The sequence below is a fragment of the Lissotriton helveticus genome, chromosome 1_1 (assembly GCF_964261635.1).
Source record: "Lissotriton helveticus chromosome 1_1, aLisHel1.1, whole genome shotgun sequence".
NCBI classification, from domain to species: Eukaryota; Metazoa; Chordata; class Amphibia; order Caudata; family Salamandridae; genus Lissotriton; species Lissotriton helveticus.
Window position 1 is genome coordinate 1,260,646,177 of NC_136057.1, and position 21,701 is coordinate 1,260,667,877.

Below are 21,701 nucleotides of genomic sequence, written 5' to 3' on the forward strand. Positions count from 1 at the left end.
ACCTAACAACATAGTGGTTCATCTGCGCAGTTTCGAGTGAATCAGGAAAGAGTGCCTTGTGGTGGTTGTCAGTCATTGGTGCACAACACAATTTTTTTAAACAACTGGTACTTCATTACTTTTAACTTGTTCAGCTTTAAAGAGCTAGACAGATTTGTTTATAAGACATCACATCACAATATTTTAGATGTCCCTTAACTCCGCATATGTACACCACAGAGTCATTAGAACCATAACTTAACAATAAAAAGCACACAAATAAAAACTACCAGAACAAGAAGGGACAAGAACTTCATTTTGGTCAATATTACAGGTCTGTCTTCCAACACAAGCAAAGTATCAGAGGGATGAAAAGACCACCACAAGTCTCATGGGCTGAGGAACGTCTTTATTTCTAATCACTGCTCATGATCCCTACTGCACAACAGCTCAGACACTATTTTCAGTAGGGCTGATGTTCAGTGTGCCAAGGATGTCTTGGTGTGTAGGTCAAGGCCAGACAAGGAGTGAAGATGGGACTTTGCGGAGTCAGAGTGGCGAGAGGTGCAGCCCTCAAGATGGCACCTACTGCTTGATGGCAGAAGGAGACCGCGCATTATTGAGCGGATAAGTGATACAACAGCAGCACGCAACAGTGTAGATTACTGTAGAAAACAGCTACAATGAAAGGGAGCATCAGGAAACTGCGTGGACTGCTCTGCAGCATGATACCTCTGTAAACGAGACTGGAACCTGGAAATTGCTGCAATACCGTAGGAAGCAAGATGCAGATGGCTTGCTTAAAACAATACAAATTCCTCACTTGGAAAATAATAGGGATGGGAAACCAATTAAAAGACATAAAATATACTCCATTGTCAAGAACTAGACATTGCTCTGCTCTAAGTGGCCCAATTGACCAAAGGTGATGAGCTTCACGAAGGTTGGAATAGTCTTTTAACAAACATTTCTTACTACTCCTATGGTATGGGTACACAGATTTGTGAGTGAAATGAGGAATCCCTTACAATCAGGAAAAAGCAATACAATTCAGATGGTTGATACACAGTACTAAAAGGCTGTTTCGATGGTGGCCCATTAACAAAAATATGTATTTATTCACTCAATAAAACGTATCTGACCGACAAGGAAATCAACTCATTAATATTGTGCACACTCAAATAATCTGGGGAGGAACTTTAACTGTGCACCTGATCTTGACCTACACTGGTCATTCCCCCAATGACCCTCTGCTCCATCAAAGCTGTCACCTAGAGCACTGTCTGAACACTACAATTTAGGGTTCAGTAACTGAACTGGAACTTTACAAATGTGTGGTGTTCCATCCATCCACAGAAAAAAAGCTATCCTTTTATTCACCTGTTTCTATGCATAACACATTTATCAGGTCTTGTTGATGAAGATGAATAGCTGATCTAGACCCTGTGAGACTACCACTCATTACTACTGCGTACAATGTATGCAGGTGGAAGAGGTGTGGTGCAGCGGCCATGGTGCCTGACTCCGGACCACAGAGTTCACGGTTAAATCCCCGGCTCCGGAGGCAGGTTAGCCCAGCACCATGTGATTCTGGGCAATAGTTTGCTTAACCTGCCAGATGGCCCACAGCGCCGGGACACCTTTCCGGAGGTAGCGGTGTGCTTTACAAATGCTGGCATCTACATTTATATAAGTATTCCATCTTGGTGAATCAGACAGGCTAACTTGAAGATATTTTTGTCAGGGGGAACCTGAGGGAGGCACCTGAATGCTGGATCCACAGGAGATGTGCTTAGGGAATGGGAAGAACATAATATAGTGGTGTGAGGGATTTGCAGTGGGCCCACATAGTCAGAAAATTCCTAAACAGAGCCGTCAAAAAAACAGAGGCCAAAATAAGACCTCTATATGCGAAGCCCTCTATCTCTCTTGAGAAAGAGAGCGAGCAATACGAGTAAACAATAATGGAAAGTCAAATAAAACTGTCAGGACAGATAGAGTGAGTGAGACATGATACTAAAGGGGATAAGACTGATCCTCGTCTCACTGGTTAATGAGAACAGTGATGCGTAATGCCCCGGCTTCCTCTCTCCTAATGGCTCTATTCCATATTCACATTAGGAGGTAGGTAAGGAGTTTGCAGACTACCACAGCAAGCTTTCATGCCAGAAGTGGTGGTGCCTTCATTGCAAGCATATGCAACATAGGAGGGGATTACTAGATTTACTTGGCTGCAAGCTGAAGACCTGGATGCTCCATTTAAGAAGCAGGAGCTTAAACTGTAGGTAGCGGTTCTGATGTAAAAGACCACAAAGGGATATAACAACCTAATGGCTTGAGTTTTATATGATCAAGTAACTTCTGGCTCCTGATCCATGCAGAGAGGGTAACAAGCGTGGGGTATCCAGTGCGTCCACTCGTGTTTGCATTTGCATTCGAGGGAGCAGCTGTGTTGATAAAGAAACAAGGTAGTAATAAGAGGACTGAAATACACGGATACATACATTCGACCTCTCTATATGCAGATAACATGCTGTTGTATCCCGGAGGACCTTTCATGTGTTCTATTGAAACTGGAGATCTTTGGTACTCTGCCTGGTAGGAAAGTTATTATAAAGAAACTATGCTTGTTTCCAATATGGCTGGTAAGAAGCTACATGAAACTGGCAGAAACATTTAAGTACTTAGGTGTGCAAATTGACTACTATAATGAGACCATTGCTATTCACTGGAACTCCCCTAAGGGACTATCGCAATAACAAAATACTGCAGAGATTTGGCAAAAGCTTTAGCTCTCAGAGATTAGTCTAGTTGTACTTTCCAAGAAGGTTCTGCTCCTTCATTTATTTATACTATTTTGCAAAGATACCTTCAAAATTACACTTAAACCATATTTCGAGTGCTAAACTCACGGTTGATTGATTTGAATTGTGGAGGGGGCAGATGCAGAATCATGTTAAACAAAATTCAGCTGATGCTCACAAAAGGTGGATTGACCACATCAGATTATAAGCATTAATACACTGGGAAGCAGCTGCAGAGGGTGACATGGTGGTTTGGAGACGGCAACAAACAGACCCACTATTTACAACTGAGCTTACAGAAAATAATTCTCAATCAAACACTGATTCCGAGAAGCAATGCACCATTCAGACACCTCAGGTAGTCCTGGTGACGCTGCCTTTCCCGCAATGGAGCAGTTCATCATATTGACCAGTGTTAGAACCAGGGTCTCTAGTTGGCAGGGGTATGCACCCTAGTCCAAGTAGGGACCACCGCTTCCGACCTGGTAGCTTGGCGCAGAGCAGCAAAGGCGTAACTTCAGAGGCAATGTGTAAAGTATTTGTGCAACACACAACGGCGGTGACACAGTAAAAACACTCACAAAAGGAAAACCACACCAGTTTTGTATAAGAATAAGAATTTCTTTATCTAAAAATTATGCGAGAACCAAAAGCAGGTAAAACCAGCTCCAGGCAAGATCAATAATAAAAAGGATTCCAATTTCCAAGCAAGATCAATAATCAATAAAAATGAATCCAGTTCCCAGGCCTGATCAATAATAAAAAGGATTCCAGTTTCCAAGCAAGATCAATAATCAATAAGAATGAATCCAGTTCCCAGGCCTGATCAAATCACCAAAAGTTCAGGTGTGCCAAGGGCTCCTGCTGGTAATGTCTTTCTCACAGTGTCCTTGGATGGCAAAAGTTCACTTGAGGTAGGTTCTTATGGTCAAAATTCACTGGGGGAAGGTTCTTAGGCCAAAGTTCCCTTGTAGCGTAATAAGTGTGCCTCTCATAGAAATGATGCTCCCAGCGTAGGAAGTGCGGCTGCCCAGGCGCTGCTGGTAATGCTAAAAAAATGCCCCAGTGTCAATTACCAAGTAATTATGCCCCCGTAGGCCAGTCAGTGAAGGACGGTTCCCAGCCAAGCACAAAGCTCACACTCCAGGTACCCGGCCAACCCGCCCCCCGCCCCCTCGCAGCAGACTGGTTGCACTGAGGCGTTACCTGGGGTGGTGGTTGCGGGCGCGGGTGCGAGGCTCCTCTCCCCCTGGGGCCTCGGGCTCAGCAGGCGCTGCACAGGTGGGGGTCACGGCCACACAGCACTCCTTTAGCACAGCGCTTAACAGTGCCTCCAAGTCCGGGGCAACGACGGAGCCTCTTGCCACACAGCGCTTCGCTTCTCAGCGCTACACAGCGCGCTCCAGTCCCAGTGGCGGTGACCTCAGGGCCAGTTTCAGTCGGCTTGTGCCAGAAGCAGAGGCAATCACAGAGCCCTCGGGAGGATCACGGGGCCAGCAGTGCTGAGGGCAGCCACAGTGTTGCAGGGCAAATCTTGAGAGTGTTGTTGCTGTTCCAAAGGGCAGTCTTTAAAACGCTGTGGTCCAAGGACAGGTAGTTTCCTTTAGCTTAAAATGGGTGCAGTCCCAAAAAGGCAATCTTTAAAAGGTTGAAGACTCTTTAAAATGTGGTTCAAAGAAAAGTAGTTCCTTTGGGATGTTGTGGAGACACTCTGGTGGTGATGTTGCAGTCTCCCATGCAGGGCAGAATCAGCAGACAGTAGGGCAGCTCAGCAGGTTGTGGGGCAGCAGTTCCTTGGAGCAGTCAGCCTCCTTCCCAGTGGCAATCCTCTTGCGCAGCAGTCCTCACTCCAGCAGGGATTCATCCAGGTCCAGCAGTGTAACAAGAATGTGAGGCCAGGACCCTCCCTTATATATCTTTTTAGGTCTCGTCCTTTACCATTCCGAAGGAATGGGAAATGGCGAGAATTCAAGTGCTCAAACTGATTGTCAAACCACCGCATTTTTTCGTGGCATTTTCTTCGAGTGCACGTGGCCACAGGCACGCGCTTTTGGCCCATACACTTTCATGGCCATCTGTTCCTCAATGTCCCTCCCACCCTTCGTTTGATCTTGCCGCAAGTTCAGGCTAATGGCCCTCCCCCAGCACAGAGCGCGCATCGCGGCCGCACAGCACATCAAAGGGCTTCTCCCAGCGTGTGCTGTGCGGCTTCTCCTCCCCTAATTATGTGGCCGGCCGTACTTGTGTTTCCCGGCCGCTTCCCGGCCGCTCTTGTATTTAATTTGCAGCAGCAGCATTTCTCCTGCGCCAGGCCACATCAAAGGCTCTGTGCCACTTTCACCCACACAGCAACACTTACAGACACGCAACGCCACTCACACCCACGCAAGCCCACTATCATCCACGCAACACCACACTCACCCACGCAACCCCACTCATCCACGCAACGCCACTCACACACGCAACGCCACTCACACACGCAACGCCACTCACACACGCAACGCCACTCACACACGCAACGCCACTCACCCACGCAACGCCACTCACAGATTGTGGGTGCAGATTGTGGGTGCAGATTGTGGGTGCAGATTGTGGGTGCAGATTGTGGGTGCAGATTGTGGGTGCAGATTGTGGGTGCAGATTGTGGGTGCAGATTGTGGGTGCAGATTCAGGGTGCAGATTGTGGGTGCAGATTGTGGGTGCAGATTGTGGGTGCAGATTGTGGGTGCAGATTCAGAGTGCAGATTCAGAGTGCAGATTCAGAGTGCAGATTCAGAGTGCAGATTGTGGGTGCAGATTCAGGGTGCAGATTGTGGGTGCAGATTCAGAGTGCAGATTGTGGGTGCAGATTCAGAGAAAACTCAGCAGCACCACCACCATTGCAATGCAATAGGTCTCGTTTTAACGCAAATTTAAGCTATAGGCCTTGTAAATGACAAAGCCTTTTATTTATGTTCCAAAATCCAGAACGCAAAAATAAAGGGCATTATCATTTACAATGCTAATAGTTCAGACTCGCGTTATTGCGAGACCTATTGCATTTCCAATGCTTGTTAGTCTAGGGGCCAGGAAGTGGTGGAAATCTCTGGAAGGGTCTGGGGGCAGGGGCTTCTGGAAGAGTCCAGGGAGTTCTGGTATGTTCCCTGCCTTCCCTGACCTAGCTGTCACAGTGACGAGAGACAGGCCGTTAAGGCTTCAGTGGGCAGCCCATCACAGCTCATCCCAGGGAAGAAGGTGTGAATCACCACTCCCACCTCCCAACCCAGGCAGGCTATCAGTATGCAGAGGGGAGGGGGGAGTCTGCAGCCTAATCTAAGTGTAGGCAGGAAAAGGTCCCCTTTATAAAAGTGGGATCCCTAGCGAATGAATGCCCAAACCCTATATATCATTGGAAAGGGTTCCCCGCCCCGAGTCCAACAAGACCAAACATGATAGACTTATTAGGTCCCTGTCAGAAGTTAGTCCATAAGGGGAGGTTCCCAATGTTAGCCTATGGAGGAGTAAGCCTTACTGCGTTAGCAGTGGCTGGTGGCAGATATGCCAGCCTCACAAGGTTTTAGGGGAGAGCACCTGCACCTCAGCACTGTTTAGCAGTGGTGCGGTGCCCAGAGTCCTAAGTCCAACAAAATATAGGATAAAAATGGGAGGCAAAAAGGGCAAAAATGTAGGGGAGACCACCCTAAGGCTGACAGGTCTAACAACCAGTCTCACCACTATAGTGTTATCCCAAATGTAGAGAGACAGCAACAATAGAGAACACCATCAAATGGCCAGATGTAATGGTCCTCAAAATTGCTGCCCTGTTTGAGAACTCAAATTTGATACTTTTGGGCAATTGTTCCCCATACATAACAGGCAATTTCTACCATATGGTCCGATACTTAGATCACTGCAAAATAGTTGGAGGGAAATATTTGGAGAGCCTATGGCATAACTGGTGCTCCATACGCTACTCACACATGGAGGGGTGGAAAAAAAGAAATAATTACACAACCCAACTGTAAAGAATTATTTGGGAAGAATGAAAATATCTTTAGACCCTCTGACACAAGATGAGTCAGATATATCGATGGAGAACTTAATGGTATTGAAATAGGACATTTACATACATACAATATAACTAATTACACTGCGCCTATTTAAAACTCAAACGATACATAGGTTATATCCTACCACCCAGAGTGATGCCCCTGCTGTAAGTTCAGAATAGGCAGACTTTCTACAAATGTTATTGTCTTGTCCGGTGAAATACAGCTAGCGACAAACATTTTTTATACACTATTTCCATTACATTAGGTAACATTACATTTTAACCAAAGGTTTGTCTGCAGGGACTAATGACCAGACCCATACAGAAAAAGATGCTGTGCAGATTTATTGACATGCCACTCTTTCTGGCAAAGAGATGGCCAGCAATGAACTCGAAGTCCTTTGACATGGACAGAGTTAGAGAATGATGCTCTGCATGCTCAATGCCGGATAGGAGAAACAGATACAAATGTGAATGACTAGGGCACCATATTGCTTAAATTGGCATGAAAAATGGTGAAGCACAATTTAATGAAAGCACAAGTCTAGGTAATGCTCCAGGCAAGTGTTTCTTTCTTTCATTTGCATCAAACATGACCATTTATAATATGTGCCATATGCTTCAACAGCAGGATGCTTACCTTTGGCAAAACTATTTCTGGTTCTTATTCTTCTGATGGATACTTCTAACTGCAGACTCCTCAGCTTTAGAATAGACACCATAGCAGTACCTCCCAACTGTGGAGGGTGGCGCGAGTGGACACAGGCCAGCAGGTCCCGCATAACCGAGTGTTATGTTGCAGCCTGGCCAATATCAACAGTGGCCACTCCTCGTACTAAGAACACTGTAGCTGCCACGGCCCTTGAGGAATCGAATCCTAGAGCTTTAGACAGCTTTTTTGGGGCCAGTGTGTTGCAGATATTGATCCACAGAACTATCCACATTGATTGCATCCTCTTTTTCACACCCTTACCATTCTTTTCACCTGAAATCCTGATGAAGAGCTGATCATCCACCTAATAGTCTTTTGTACGGATATTGTACCAACTTAATGCCCTTTTCAAATGAAGGTGATGGAGTCTACCCTCATCCTTTGAAAGGTGAGGTGGAACGAAGAAAGCGGAGTGTGAACGACTGACCAACGTGGAAGAGCATCATAACTTTGGACTGTAAAGCCATCCATGACCTCAACACCAAATTGTTTGGAAAGAATGTGGTATGGGGGGGGGGTTGTAACAATAATGCCTACAATTCACTTACACAGTGCACCTATGTGATGGCAATAGGGAAAACTGTTTTCAAGATTAAGAGCCATTAGGAGCAGAGGCTCAAGAGGTGTGCACATAAGAAATGCCAATAGTAGGTTCAGGTTCCATTAGGGCATCACAAACATGTTGGGAGGGGAAAAGGGAAAAATGTTGGTCAAACCCTTAATAAAGCGCATCACACAACCACTGACCTAAGCAAAGACAGTTGGTCCAATAAACAAAAAAAGTCTGAAAGGGCCCACAGATCACCCTTGATGTTAACTACTGCATTGCCTTGCTATCTAACGAAAAAGCAAACAAAAGAACATCAGAAAGTTTGGCCTGTAAAGAGTTGGTATTTTGAGTACTACACCAAGCAACACATTTCTTCTAAGGGCAGCCTGGATGGACCTTGTAGAATGATGTTTGGCTGAAAGGAAGCCATTAACCACCTCCATCAGCACATCAAATGCATTCAGATGTCCCTATTCAATCTCCACCGCGGAGTTTGATGCAGGACTCTACCCTGTTGTTGAGACAGACAATACTCCCGAATTGGAAGACAAATGCCCAGGAGCTCTGGTACCACACTCTTGTACACCAGTACACTCTTGTACACCAGTATGCAGGGATAAAAATGATCTTCAGAACCAGTCTGGAATAGTGGGAATCAGCACATGAGCCCCTCATTCCACAGCAGCAAGAATGAGTCTTCTTACTAATGCCTTTGAGGAAACTCTAGCATGCAAACTGCTGACACTGCGCCTTCTGGACTAAAGTGAGCAGATCTAGCCAGTGTCTTCTCCAATGGTTGAAGATGCCTTGCACCACATCAGGACGGAGATGCCACTTGTAATCTTTCAGATGATGTGTAAGAAGCTCGCTCTTTATATAAGAAAAAAAGATACATGGTGTAAAGAGTCCAAGGGTTCCCTTATGAGTGGACAGGGGGTTTGCTAAGGCAATCCCAAGGAGCTCCTCTAGGGGTTAGTGTGGTTAAGCAGCCTTAGGCTCATCAGAAAGGCACACAAGACATCTGAAAATACACACACTGGTCAATAAAGGAGAACCACAACAATAACGATTATCTTTATATTGGTTTAGGCACCAGAAACAATTCAGTCAGGTAAGTATGTTTTTAAATAGAAATCATTTTCAGTAAAAAAAGCTGACAATTAAAGGCAAATAATTGAAGCTGCAATGTTATCCTATGGGAGGAAAAGTGAGTACGGCATTCAGGTACAATACACCCCATGTAGTATTAAGCACCTGCCTTAGGGTTGTATAGCCTGATGTAGTGGTGACTTACAACTACTACATGCAATGTTAGGAGACATGGCACACAGGGATTTGCCTGCAACAAAACACACAGCCTGAAGTGGCAGTCTTGCATGTGTTTGGTGAGGGGTCTCTTAGGGTGGTACCATTCATGCTACAGCCCTTGGGGGACCCACTTTAGTACCCCAGGTCCTGGGTACCATTTACTAGGGACTTATAAAAGGTGTTAAAGATATTGCCAACTTGGAAAACAACTGTACAGTTTTCGGAAAGAGATTGTGCAAAACGGACCTGGTTAGCAGGAATCCAGTGCACTTCCAGTCAAAATTCCATCAAGAACCAGGCAAAAAGTGGGGGTGAGCATGTCAATAAGAGGCACTTTCCCGCATGACACCTGGTTAGTTTGTCCACTCTGGCATTCATGGACCCTACCAGGTGGCTTGCAACCAGAAAGATATTCTGCTGACACAGCCATCTCCAGAGGGTTACGGCCACCTGACACAGGATCCAGGACCCCTCTTCACCCCGCTCGTTGTAGTACTACATGGTGGTAGTTTTATCTGTGAAGACTTGCACCAGGCTCGCTTTGATAATGAAATGAAAGCTCAAAGCTCCAGCAGGGAGGTGGCTCTAGGTAGGACCCGAGACGCCCATAAAGCCTGAATTGACGCTTGGGTCACTACTAGGGGTTATGGATGGAGGAAGGAGAGTGGCCTACTTAAGTCAGACGTGGAATACCACCTATCTCTACAGGTCCTGAGTAGTCTTGCAAGGAATCTGAATAGTGTCAGAGGTAACCCTCATGTTGGGCCCACTGGGATCTGAGGGTCAACTGCAAGTTAGAGGGGTACTGTAGGAAACTGGCTCTGCATATACCATACCAAAGTAAGGTATAGTGTGAACAGAGTCCGGTGGATCGCCAGAGGAATAGCAGAGGCTAAAGTAGATAATACCTTACTCTCTTCTGTGGTAGTGTGGTTGAGCTGTCAGGTTTATCAGAGGGTAGTGTTAAGGACTTGTTGTACACTCTCAGTCAGGAAATGATGTCATACACTCAAGAACTGAATCCAGACCAATTGTTTGTATGAAAAGTTGTCACTTTGTTATTTTTATTATTAGAACCAAGATTTACTTAGTAGCAGGTAAGTGATAATTTCAAACCCATAATACTATTCAAAGGTGTTTACTGGTTTTGAAAAAGCAAACAAGTTCCTTTGCAGTATCGGAAACACTTTGTAAACTCTTCTGAATACTTGTAATTACTTCAGATTACATTCTGGAATACTTGGTAAGTACTGTTTCGTTACTTTTCAGTTACTTTACAGTGCAAGCTTAAAAATAGTACTGCAATACTTTAGGGGAGGCAATGTATTACTTTTGCTTGAATTAATACACTTTGGATATGCACGGTAAGTAACAGTGACACTTAGTACTTTAGCAGAAAAAACATTCAACTCAATACTATGGAGGAAAGGAAAATGCTACTTACCAGTATGCATCTGTTCTTGGCATATAGAGCTGCAGATTCGTACACTGTGCATTAGATCGCCACCTGGTGTTGAGCTCGGATGATTGCACGTTGTTGTCGTCTTGGAAGAAGTCTTTGTAGTCACAAGATAGGTGACTCCTCCCTAGGACGATAGTGCGCATGGGCATCGGCTCCATCTTTAGATAGTTTTTCGCCATGATGGGAAATGATGGAGTTTGTAGAAAGAAGAAAGGATGTCCATGAGTGTATATCTAATTAAGATAGAACTGGAACAGATACAGGCCCAGTGGAGACGGGAGGGCGTGTAAGAATCTGCAGCTCTACATGCCAAGAACAGATGCATACAGTAGCATTTTCCGTTCGAGGCATATGAGCTGCAGATCTTACACTGTGCACAGATTGTACAGCAGTGTCTTCCCTTAGCGGAGGTCACCTGTATCTGTTGCAGTAGTTTGAAAGAGGGTTTTAAGGACAGCTTGGCCTACTGCAGCTTGCTGCTTGGCTTGCACATCAACAGAGTAGCGTTTAGTGAAGGTGTGTGTTGTAGACCATGTTTCTGCTTGCATATGTCTTCTCTGGGGATGTTCCCTAAGAAAGCCATAGAGGCTCCTAGTTTGCCTGTGGAATGCGCTCTAGGAGGAACTGTTAATGTACGTTTTGCTTTTTGATAGCATATTTGTATACATTTAACAATCCACCTTGCAATTCCACCCTTAGAGATGGGGTTGCCATTATGTGGTGGAGAGAAAGATACAAACAGTTGTTTTGTCTTTCGAAAAGATTTAGTCCTGTCTATATAGTAGAGAAGAGCTCTTTTAACATCTAGTGTGTGAAGAGCTCTTACTGCTACAGAGTCAGGGTTTTGGAAAAACACAGGTAACTCTACAGATTGGTTTAAATGAAAAGGACTAATGACTTTTGGAAGGAATTTAGGATTAGTTCTTAGAACCACCTTGTTAGATGTAGTTGTAAAAATGGTTCTTGTATTGTGAAAGCTTGTATCTCACTGACTCTTCTAAGAGAGGTAATAGCAACAAGGAAAGCGGTTTTCCATGTGAGGAATTGCAGTTCACATTTGTGTAAAGGTTCAAAAGGGGGACCCATGAGTCTTGTAAGAACAACGTTTAGGTTCCATACTGGAGAAGGTGGTAACCTGGGTGGACTGATTCTTTTTAATCCTTCGATAAATGATTTAATAGCAGGCATTCTAAATAGAGACAGATGTTGTCTATTTTGTAAATATGCTGCAATTGCTGCCAGATGTACGCGTATAGATGAATATGCCAAATTACATCTTTGTAAATGTAGAAGGTAACACATTATATTTTGGATGGAAGCATCTAGGGGATCAATTTGGTTATTGTTGCAGTAAATGGCAAATCTTTTCCATTTAGCAGCATAGCAAGCTCTAGTAGTAGGTCTCCTGGCTTCTTTAATGATATTCATACAGTCTGGTGGTAGGTTAAGATAAACAAACTCTAAGACCTCAGGAGCCAGATCGCCAGATTCAGTTGACTTGGGTCTGGATGTCTGATGTCTCCATGGTTCTGCGTTAGCAGGGATGGTGTCAGACGTAGCTTTTGGTGTGGAACTAGGGATAGTTGTAGCAGAGTTGTATACCACAGTAAATTCAGTTTGAGCGACTGATGTCGTAGCTTGCGCACTATTAGTGGTATTAGTGGTAGTGGCGGAAAAGCATAAGCAAATCTGCCTGACCAGTTCATCCATATCGCATTGCCCTTGGACAGCGGGTGTGGAAGCCTGGCGGCGAAGGTTAGGCCTTTTGCGTTTTCGTGTGTGGCGAACAGATCTATGTCTGGAGGACCCCACTTGTGAAAGAATGGTTGAAGAACTTGCAGATGTAGTTCCCATTTGTGAATCTGTTGTGTCTGTCAACTTAACAGATCTGCTATCTGATTTTGAAGTCCTGGAAGGTGATCTGCTAACAGATATACGTTTTGTGGAATGGCCCATCTCCAAATGTTCTGTGCAAGCTGGGACAGCTGTAGAGAGCGTGTCCCCCCCCCCCGTTTTTGTATATAGTACATAGCTGCCATGTTGTCCGTCCAGATCAAGACAGCTTTGTTTTGTACTTGGAATGTTTTGAGTGCTAAGAATATTGCTAGCAGCTCTAGGTGATTGATATTGAACGATTTTTGTTGATTGGTCCATTGCCCCTGAGTTATATGATGTTGAAGATGGGCTCCCCATCCTGTGAGAGATGCGTCTGCTATAAGTACTATTTGTGGAATAGGTTCGAGGAACGTCCGCCCTTTTGTCAAGTTTTTGGTGTTCCACCACTGCAGAGAGCGATGTGTGCGGCTGTCTACCAACACAAGGTCTGTTAGTTGTCCTTGAGCCCGATTCCACTGTTGTGCAAGACATTCCTGTAATGGACACATTTGCAGTCTTGCATATGGTACAATGAAGATGCAAGATGCCATCATGCCTATTAGTCTCATGAACTCTCTGGCTGGGAGAGAGTGTTGATGTTGGAACTTTGTGACTAAGGCTTGAATGCTCTGTATCCTTGCTGGACTGGGATACGCTAGAGCTGTAGACGTGTTTTTTGTAGCCCCTAAATATTGATGTAAATGAGAGGACTGTAGGTGCGACTTGATGTAGTTGATTGTGAACCATAAGTTGTGCAATGTTTGAATTGTCTGATGTGTGTGTTGGACACACTGATTGAATGACTTGGCTTTTATGAGCCAATCGTCTAGATAAGGGAAGACATGTATCTGTTGTCTTCTGAGGTGTGCTGGTACTACTGCTTGGCACTTTGTGAACACTCTTGGTGCAGTTGTTACCCCGAATGGAAGGTGTGAGAAGTTAGCCTGGCATATGATGTCTACTATTCTAGTGGGCACCTTGCACCAGTCTAAACGACCCTTATTGATGGTGGTTGCAAAGTCAACCTTATAGACAAGCTATCCTAGTGGTAGCATGGACCAGCAGCCTAAGGCTAAAACTTCAGAGAGCATGTGAAGCCAGCTGTTTTACGATATATAAACCCTTGAATACCAGATGAAAGGACACCACACAAGGTATATATAAAATATATATGTATTTATTTCTAACACAACCCCTCTGGACTCTTTATGAGGTCAGAGATCGAGATACATCACAAGTTACTCATTAAGCATACTATAAGTTGCACAAATACAATTCTGCCCTAGGGGCCTCACGAACCATATACTAAGTAAGTGGTATAAGGACCACTTCAGGAATAGTGAATAGGCCTAGAGCCTAGGGAATCGCTGGGGCTACACTGGACAACCAAGGGATTGGAAGTAGGAGGCCCACGGGAGACGCGTGCAGTGTCTAAATACAGTTCTAATGAGAACGTAAAAGTTACAAAGTAGTTGATTAAGGACACTTCCGGATGGACTACGGTAAAACCCTTTTAAACTAGGACACTTCGAGAGTCAACACCTACGGGAGCACCGGAGTACTCGAGTTACCTCACCCAGGGAAGTCGGGTGCATAGGTGTCTTTTCGTGTCGGGTTTCGTCGCTGTTTCCTATGGAGAGCTGCAAAGACGTGCTGCAGACGGGAGAAAAGTGTCCAGGTGGATCCAAGGGTGGATTGAAGATGTGAAAAACCTGAAAGCAGAGGGGACAGAGTCTGGGTCACTAGCCAGTGACCAGGAAGGAACCAGGAAGGAACCAGGCGATGTCGAGTCTTTCAGGTGAAGAAGGTGAAGCTTGTCTCTGCAGCCACGATAACCAGGAGGCGTCGACGACGACCAGGAGCTGGATTCCAGCTGTCCCACGAAGGATCTAGTGGACTGCGGTGTTGGTATCCGGATTGGACCCAACAAGCCTTGGCAAACGCAATTAACGCAGGAAGGGAAGATGGGCTTCAGTTCAGACCAGCAAGGTCTGGGGAGCTTCTCCTTTGCAGGGAAGCTGGAGCAAGCCTGGAGCAACCAGGAAAGCGGTGTAGTTTCAAAAGGAAGTCTTTGGGGGGTTAACTAGCCAACGGGCTAGCAACCGGGAAGACGCGTCAAGCTGAAATGCAGGTGCAGGCCCCGTGGAGTGTGGAGGGCTAAGCTTCGGTGCAAACGGTGCTCGGGTCTGGGAGTTCTCAAACCCCCATGCACAACTGTGAGGGTGCCTCGGTAGTTGCACTATCAGCAAAGTGCAGGTAGTCCAGGGTGTCCGGTCCCATGTTTCTCGTGTCCGCCACGGGTCTCAGCTTTGCTGTGGATGTGGATCGGAGTCGGAGAAGTCTGGAAGTCCAGTTCCTAAGTTGCTGAGTCTTCGGGTTTCGGCCGGAGCGTCGACAAAGCAAACCGGCAAGTTACTGGTGGTGCCTGTTTGCACAGGGTGGTCACTCCTTGACCACAAGGGAGATGTCTTCAGTCTTCTAGTCGGTATAGGACGACTAAGGTCCAAGAGTTTCGTTTCAGTCCAGGATAATCTAATGTCTCTAGACACAGCTCCTATCTTTATACTGATTTTAGGGGCTGAATTACCTGCTAGGTCCCTCCTATGGGTGGACCTGAGAAGGGGGTGGTTACACCCCTTTCTCTTTGTCCAGTTTCGCGCCAGAGCGGGCTGAAGTGCCTCAGCAACTGGTTTGAACCGGGCTATGCATGGAGCACCTTGTGTGCACCAGGCAGTGTCTGGAAAAGCATCTTTCCATTCAACCCACCCTGCCCCAATACACTACAGGCTGTCTGGGGAGGTGCTAGCACCTCCCTCGACAGGAAACCTATTGTCCAAGCCTCCCTTGCTGGAGTTTCGTCCAGCTGCAGGAGGTCAGACTCGTGTCTGTGGCAGCAGCATCCATTTTGTGATGCTGAGGCTCTGTTTAACTTTAACCGGGTAAAGCTGTAACTACATGTCTTCCCCCTCTAGAAGAGTGGAATGCTACCCCCGTCGCCAGAACTGGCGGGGGGGGGGGGTAGTATTCCAAAGTGTTTGACACCTTACACAACATGTTTTTATAAAGCCACACCAAAGTTAGCAAGAACCGCAAGTTTATAATGCACTTAAGAGTATATGGTAGGGCTATATCATAAAATAGCTATAAGGAGATGGTTCCGAAAGCTGCAGAAGGGCTCAGCTCATGCTAGAGCACCCTCTCACCTAAAACCAAGCACTCTGCCTCCAGGATTGTCAAGGCCTACCATAGGAGTAACTTATAGGTGCATATGTGTTTATATATAAGGTAGATATAGATATACTATATCTAAGCAAGGGGTGATTACACCACCTTACCCAAGCTGAGTGATCAGCCTGTGGTGTCAGTTTGGATGGCCAACCAGGGGTGGCATAATACATGCTGCAGCCCCTGGTAGGCCTTGGATGCACCTATGCCCTGGATACCTAAGGTACACTATATACAGGGGCTCACAAAGGTGACCCAATTCCCAATTAGGTATGTACCTAAAGTACATGGTATCAATTTAGAGAGAGAACAGCTGGGCTGTGGGTCTGATTAGCAGGCCCACAGCCACACCAAAGTCGAAAAAACAGTAAATCACAGCAAAAAGTGGGGGTGACCATAGGAAGCAGACCCTACTCTCCTACAGAAGGACTTTGAATTGATAATGCTGTCCTTCCAGTACAGACCTTAGATACTTCCTGTGAGAAGGATGTATAGGAATGTGGAAGTAGGCATCTTTTAAATCTAGTGTTGTAAGGAAGTCGCCTTGTTGCAGCAATGGGAGCACTTGTCGTTAAGTGATCATATGAAAATGATCTGAGTGTGTATAGTGATTGAGGGGCCTGTGGTCGAGAATTGGTCTTAGTGTCCGGTCCTTTTTGGGTATTAGAAAATACAGCGAGTAAACCCCTGTTCCTTGATGTTGTAAAGGAACTATTTCTATTGCGTTCTTTTGAAGGTGATAGGACATCTTGTTTGAGCAGCGTAAGATGTTCTGCAGACATTGGACGCTGCCTGGGTGGTATGTGTGGAGGGGTAGCTGTAAGTTTGAGGCAGTAGCCATACTGGATAATTTGCCTTACCCACCTGTCTGTTGTGATGGAATTTCAGACAGGTAGGAACTGTGTTAGTCTGCCCCCCACAGGAGTGGAGTGCTGTTGGGGGAGCAGAGGGAAGTCACTGTTTTGTGGTTGAAGAGGTTTGATTATTGTTGTTACCTCAACCTCTTCCTTTATTGTTGTTGCCTCTATAGCCTCCTCTAAAATATCCTTTACTGGAGGATGCTTGTGTATTAGATTTGAAGGAAGCTGTATTGTCTGCTCCAGTTTGTTTGGAGCCTCCTCTATAGAAGGAGCGACGAAAGGTGCCTCTAGCTTGTGTGGATTGCAAAGCTCCCATAGATTTGGCTGTATCTGTATCTTTTTTCATTTTCTCAAGTGCTGTGTCTACCTCTGGTCCAAACAATTGATGTTGGTTGAATGGCTGATTTAAGATGGTAGTTTGCACTTCCTGCTTAAATCCTGAAATGCGTAGCCACGCATGACGTTTAAGTAGGACACTAGTGTTTACAGCTTTAGATGCAGTGTCTGCTACATCAAGTGCACACTTGATTGAGGCATTTGAAATTAACTTGCCTTCTTGTATAAGGTCGTTTGCCCGCGCCTTATATTGGTCAGGTAGATCTTGCATTCATTTTTCTAACTGATCATAATGAGCCCTGTCATATCTTGCAAGGAGGGCTTGCGTGTTAGCTATACGCCATGTATCAGTAGCTTGTGCACCTATTCTTTTGCCTGAAGCATCTATCACCTTATATTCTTTATCAGGGTGTGGGGCTTCACCTGATGTTTGTGGGTTTGCTCTTTTTATAGCATTTGAGACAACTAGGGAATCTAAGGGTAACTGTCCTTTAATGTAGGCTGGATTGCCAGGAGCAGGCCTGTACTTTTTCTCAATTCTAGGGTTTAGGATCCTAGCGTATATGATCTTTAAATACCTCTGGAGCATGTTTGATGACCCCTTTGATCATTGGAAGAAATTGAACAGACCTTTGTGATTGTTCAAACGTATCTAATAAAAAATCCTCCTCTGCCTCATCTGAATGCATGGTGACCCCATGATAAATGGCAGCCCAATTCAGTAAATGCCCAAAACCAATATTGTCTTCTGGGGGAGAAGGTTTTGATGGGTATGCCTGTGGGTCAGGAATATCTGGCACATCCTGTGGGTGTGGGTACTCCCAATCTGGATCACCAAGAGGGTAGGGAAAAGGCTCATCTGGGTCTACCCCTCACCCTATGCTATACTCATCATCATTTTGAGGTGTATGTGGTGAAGAATGAGGAGGAGAGTGTTCAAGAGAATTCTGAGGTGAATTGTTAGGAGGAACAGGAGATGAAGGAGAAGGAAGTATAGGAGAAGAAGGGTGCATAGGAGATGTGGTAGAGTCCTTCTTCTTGACAGGCACTGCAGGTGTAGGTGCTGTGTCTAATTTTCTTTTCCTGTGTGGTGTAGTGGATACATGACCTGTCTTTGGGTCACTGTAGATCTTCTTTTGTAGAGGATCAGGTTGGAAAAGTTCTTCTCCTTGCAGAACGTTTGCCAGTGCTGATTTTTTGGGTTTCGGGCGTGCTTGCTGCTTGTCTTTAGCCTTAGGAGTTGTAACTGTGTCCTTTGGTGTAGATTTCGACACCGAAGGTGTTGTTTTCGGAGTCGTAGGCTGTTTCGAGGGCTTGAGCGCATCGGAATCAGGCCTTGTAGGTTTCGGTACCGAAGATATTGGCTACGGGGTGGAAGCTGGTCTTGTCGGCTTTGAGGCGTCAGACATGGCTTCATAGTTTTGTCTTTAGAAGTCGACGGTTTCGGAGCCGAGACTTCTTTCCGTTCCGAGGGAGCTGGTGGGATCGGCACGTGCGGCTTGCTCGGTAAGGAGCTAACCGGAAGGGTTGAGTATTTGTTGACCTTTGCCTTTGATTTGGGTGGTGGGTATGGGGCAGGGGCAGTAGTACTCACGCGCTGACCCAATGGTATGGAGTCATCTGTGTCGTCTGCCTCTGATACGATTTGGAGATCGCCTGAATCTTCTTCGGGAACGAGTGGAACTTTTTCGTCGCAGATATCCACCCGTTCCGTGGCCGGTCTCTTCATGTCGTGTCGACGGGCTCTCCAATCTCGAATGGATTTCTTGTATCGAAAGGACGCACAGACTGTGCAGCTGGATTCGACGTGTTCTGGCGATAAGCACAGATTACACACCTCGTGATGGTCACTGCGTGGGAACTTTGCTCCACAGTTCGGGAATCTTTTGAATGGCGTCCTTTCTATGAGGTGTAGGCCTCACGGCGTGGATAGGCCAAGAGGCCCGCGTCGACGGCCGGAATCGAGCTGATGGAGTCGAGACGATGTTTGTCGATGTCGAAAGTAGTTTGGTGAAGTTTGAATACGTTTTTTCGCGTCAAAGTACTTTAAAAGTAGATTTCGAACAACAGCGGAAAATTTTCATCCCAACCCAGTGGCGGGAAAAAACAATCTAAGGATGGAGCCGATGCCCATGCGCACTATCGTCCAAGGGAGGAGTCCCCTATCTCGTGACTACAAAGACTTCTTCCAAGACGACAACAACATGGAATCATCCGAGCCCAGCACCAGATGGCGATCTAATGCACAGTGTAAGATCTGTAGATCATATGCCTCGAACATCAGTGTTACGTTTGCAGGTAAGTAAATGGTTTTGGTAATTGAGGTTTGGAGGGTAGAACCAAGGTTTTCCAAGGTTCAGGGTGCACGGTGCCAAGGTTAGCCAATGGGGCACCTTGGTTGGTGGCTGCTCACAGACAGGCCACTCGGTTTTGGGAGACAAGCTCCTAGGGTTAGCGTGAGGGCAAAGGGGGTCCCAAATTAGCACCAAGACTACATCACTAGCGGCACAGGGGCGCCGAGTGCAGGGTAGATAGACATTGTCAGGAGCCGAATGCAATCCAATTGAGATTGTCGTCTTCAGATTTCATCTGCAGGATTTTCTACCGGCAGGAACCAACAGTTAGGGAGGTAAGTAGGGATGTCCCTCGACGTCAAGACACTTCGGGATCTGGTCACCTGGACACAGGGTCAGAGCCTGAGGGGTGCCTTTGGATGTCGGGAATATGCTTACCGGTCAGCTCGCGGTGGAGCGAAGTCCTGGTGTTGAGGTTGCAGACGTCACCAGGGATCGGAGTGGTCACCCCTCATAGGATTAGAGCTCAGGGCCGCTGAGAAACCTCCTCTGGACCGGTGGGCCACCTGGCTGTGGGTGCAGAGGTCATACAGGCAGATGAGATTCTCACAGTTTGCAGCGTCCTGGAAGTTATTTTATAGACAGAGGCGATGTCTGCAGGAGTCTGTGTCTTTTTCCAAGATGATCTGTCCTCCTGGGGTTTATAGAGGTCACTGATTTTTGGTTGGAAGTAGTCATGCTGCAGGTTTTGTGGAAGGAGCAGGCAGGCTGGTAGGGCTGGGGCCAAAGCAGTTGTTGCCATGTTCCTTGCCTGCAGTGTAGTCTTCTCTGCCAATCGTCATAGGTCGTCGGGAACTAAATAATGGGTTCAGGGGTGCCCCTTAAATACTGTATTTAGGGGCGTTCATTTAAGGGGCATTTCAGGGGTATCACGCTAGTAGCCAATGGCCCACTGACCTTGAGGTGACTACACCCTTGGTGTGTGCATCACCAAGTGGGGGAGTATAAGCACATTCCCAAACCCAGATTGGGGATGCCCCCCATCTGCAAGATAGCGAGCACTGATGAGTGGGCTTCACCTCGCATCCCCCACCTGAGGGGTGGAGTTGGCAGAGGTTGGCACACCTCCTGGGTTTGGTAAAGTTTTTCTCCTGTCTTCCTGCCGAAAACAGGGTGAGGCAGGAAGGGGACCTGCTCCTGATAGCAGGGGAGGCTGGGTGTCGCGTTGCAAATGCGGCAAGACCTTTGAAGCTCTCCTGCCACAGATGGCTCCTCTTGACCTGGGGTAGGTGTGAAAGGAATATGCTACTTACCAGTATGCATCTGTTCTTGGCATGTAGGGCTGCTGACATTCATATCTGTGCATAGATCGCCACCTAGTGCTGGGTCCGGATGATTGCACTTTGTTGTCTTGGAAGAGTATTCGAAGTATCACGAGATAGGAGACTCCTCCCTTGGACTACAGTGCGCATGGGCATCTTCTCCATCCTCAGATTGTTTTTCGCCATTGTGGCAAAGATGGAGATAGTAAAGTAAGAGATGGCCATGCCAAAGATAATGCTGCAGCTGCGACAGGCACCGGAGAGGAGGGCGGGCGATATGAATGTCAGCAGCCCTACATGCCAAGAACAGATGCATACTGGTAAGTAGCATATTCCGTTCGAGGCATGTGGGCTGCTGAATTCATATCTGTGCATAGACTGTATAGCAGTATCTCCTCTAGCGGTGGTTACCTGTGCCAGCTGCAGCAGTTTGAAAAAGAGTTTTGAGGACAGCCTGGCCTACAGCAGCTTGCTGTTTTGCTTGCACGTCTACACATTAGTGTTTTGTGAAAGTGTGTATGGTGGTCCATGTGGCTGCCTTACAAATGTCTTCAAGAGGAATATTCCCTAGGAAAGCCATGGATGCCCCCATTTTCCTTGTAGAGTGTGCTCTTGGGGGGACTGTTAAAGTGTGTTTTGCCTTTTGATAGCATATCTGAATGCATTTAACTATCCATCTAGCTATTCCTGACTTTGAAATAGGATTTCCTTTGTGTTGTGGTGCAAAAGCAACAAATAGTTGTTTTGTCTTCCTAAATGATTTAGTTCGGTCTATGTAATAAAGCAGGGCTCTTTTCACATCTAATGTGTGTAGGGCTCTCTCAGCTACTGACTGTGGATTTTGAAAGACACTGGCAGTTCTATTGATTGGTTGATATGGAAATTGGATACAGCCTTAGGCATGAACTTAGGGTTGGTTCTAAGAACCACCCTGTTGGCGTGTA

General features: G+C 46.2%; 1 protein-coding gene across 1 annotated transcript in view; it reads right to left on the reverse strand.

Moving 5' to 3' along the window:
* Positions 1 to 21,701, reverse strand: part of DLD (dihydrolipoamide dehydrogenase) — a 224,917-nt gene that overhangs the window by 19,628 nt on the left and 183,588 nt on the right. The gene's annotated exons all lie outside the window — the stretch shown is intronic.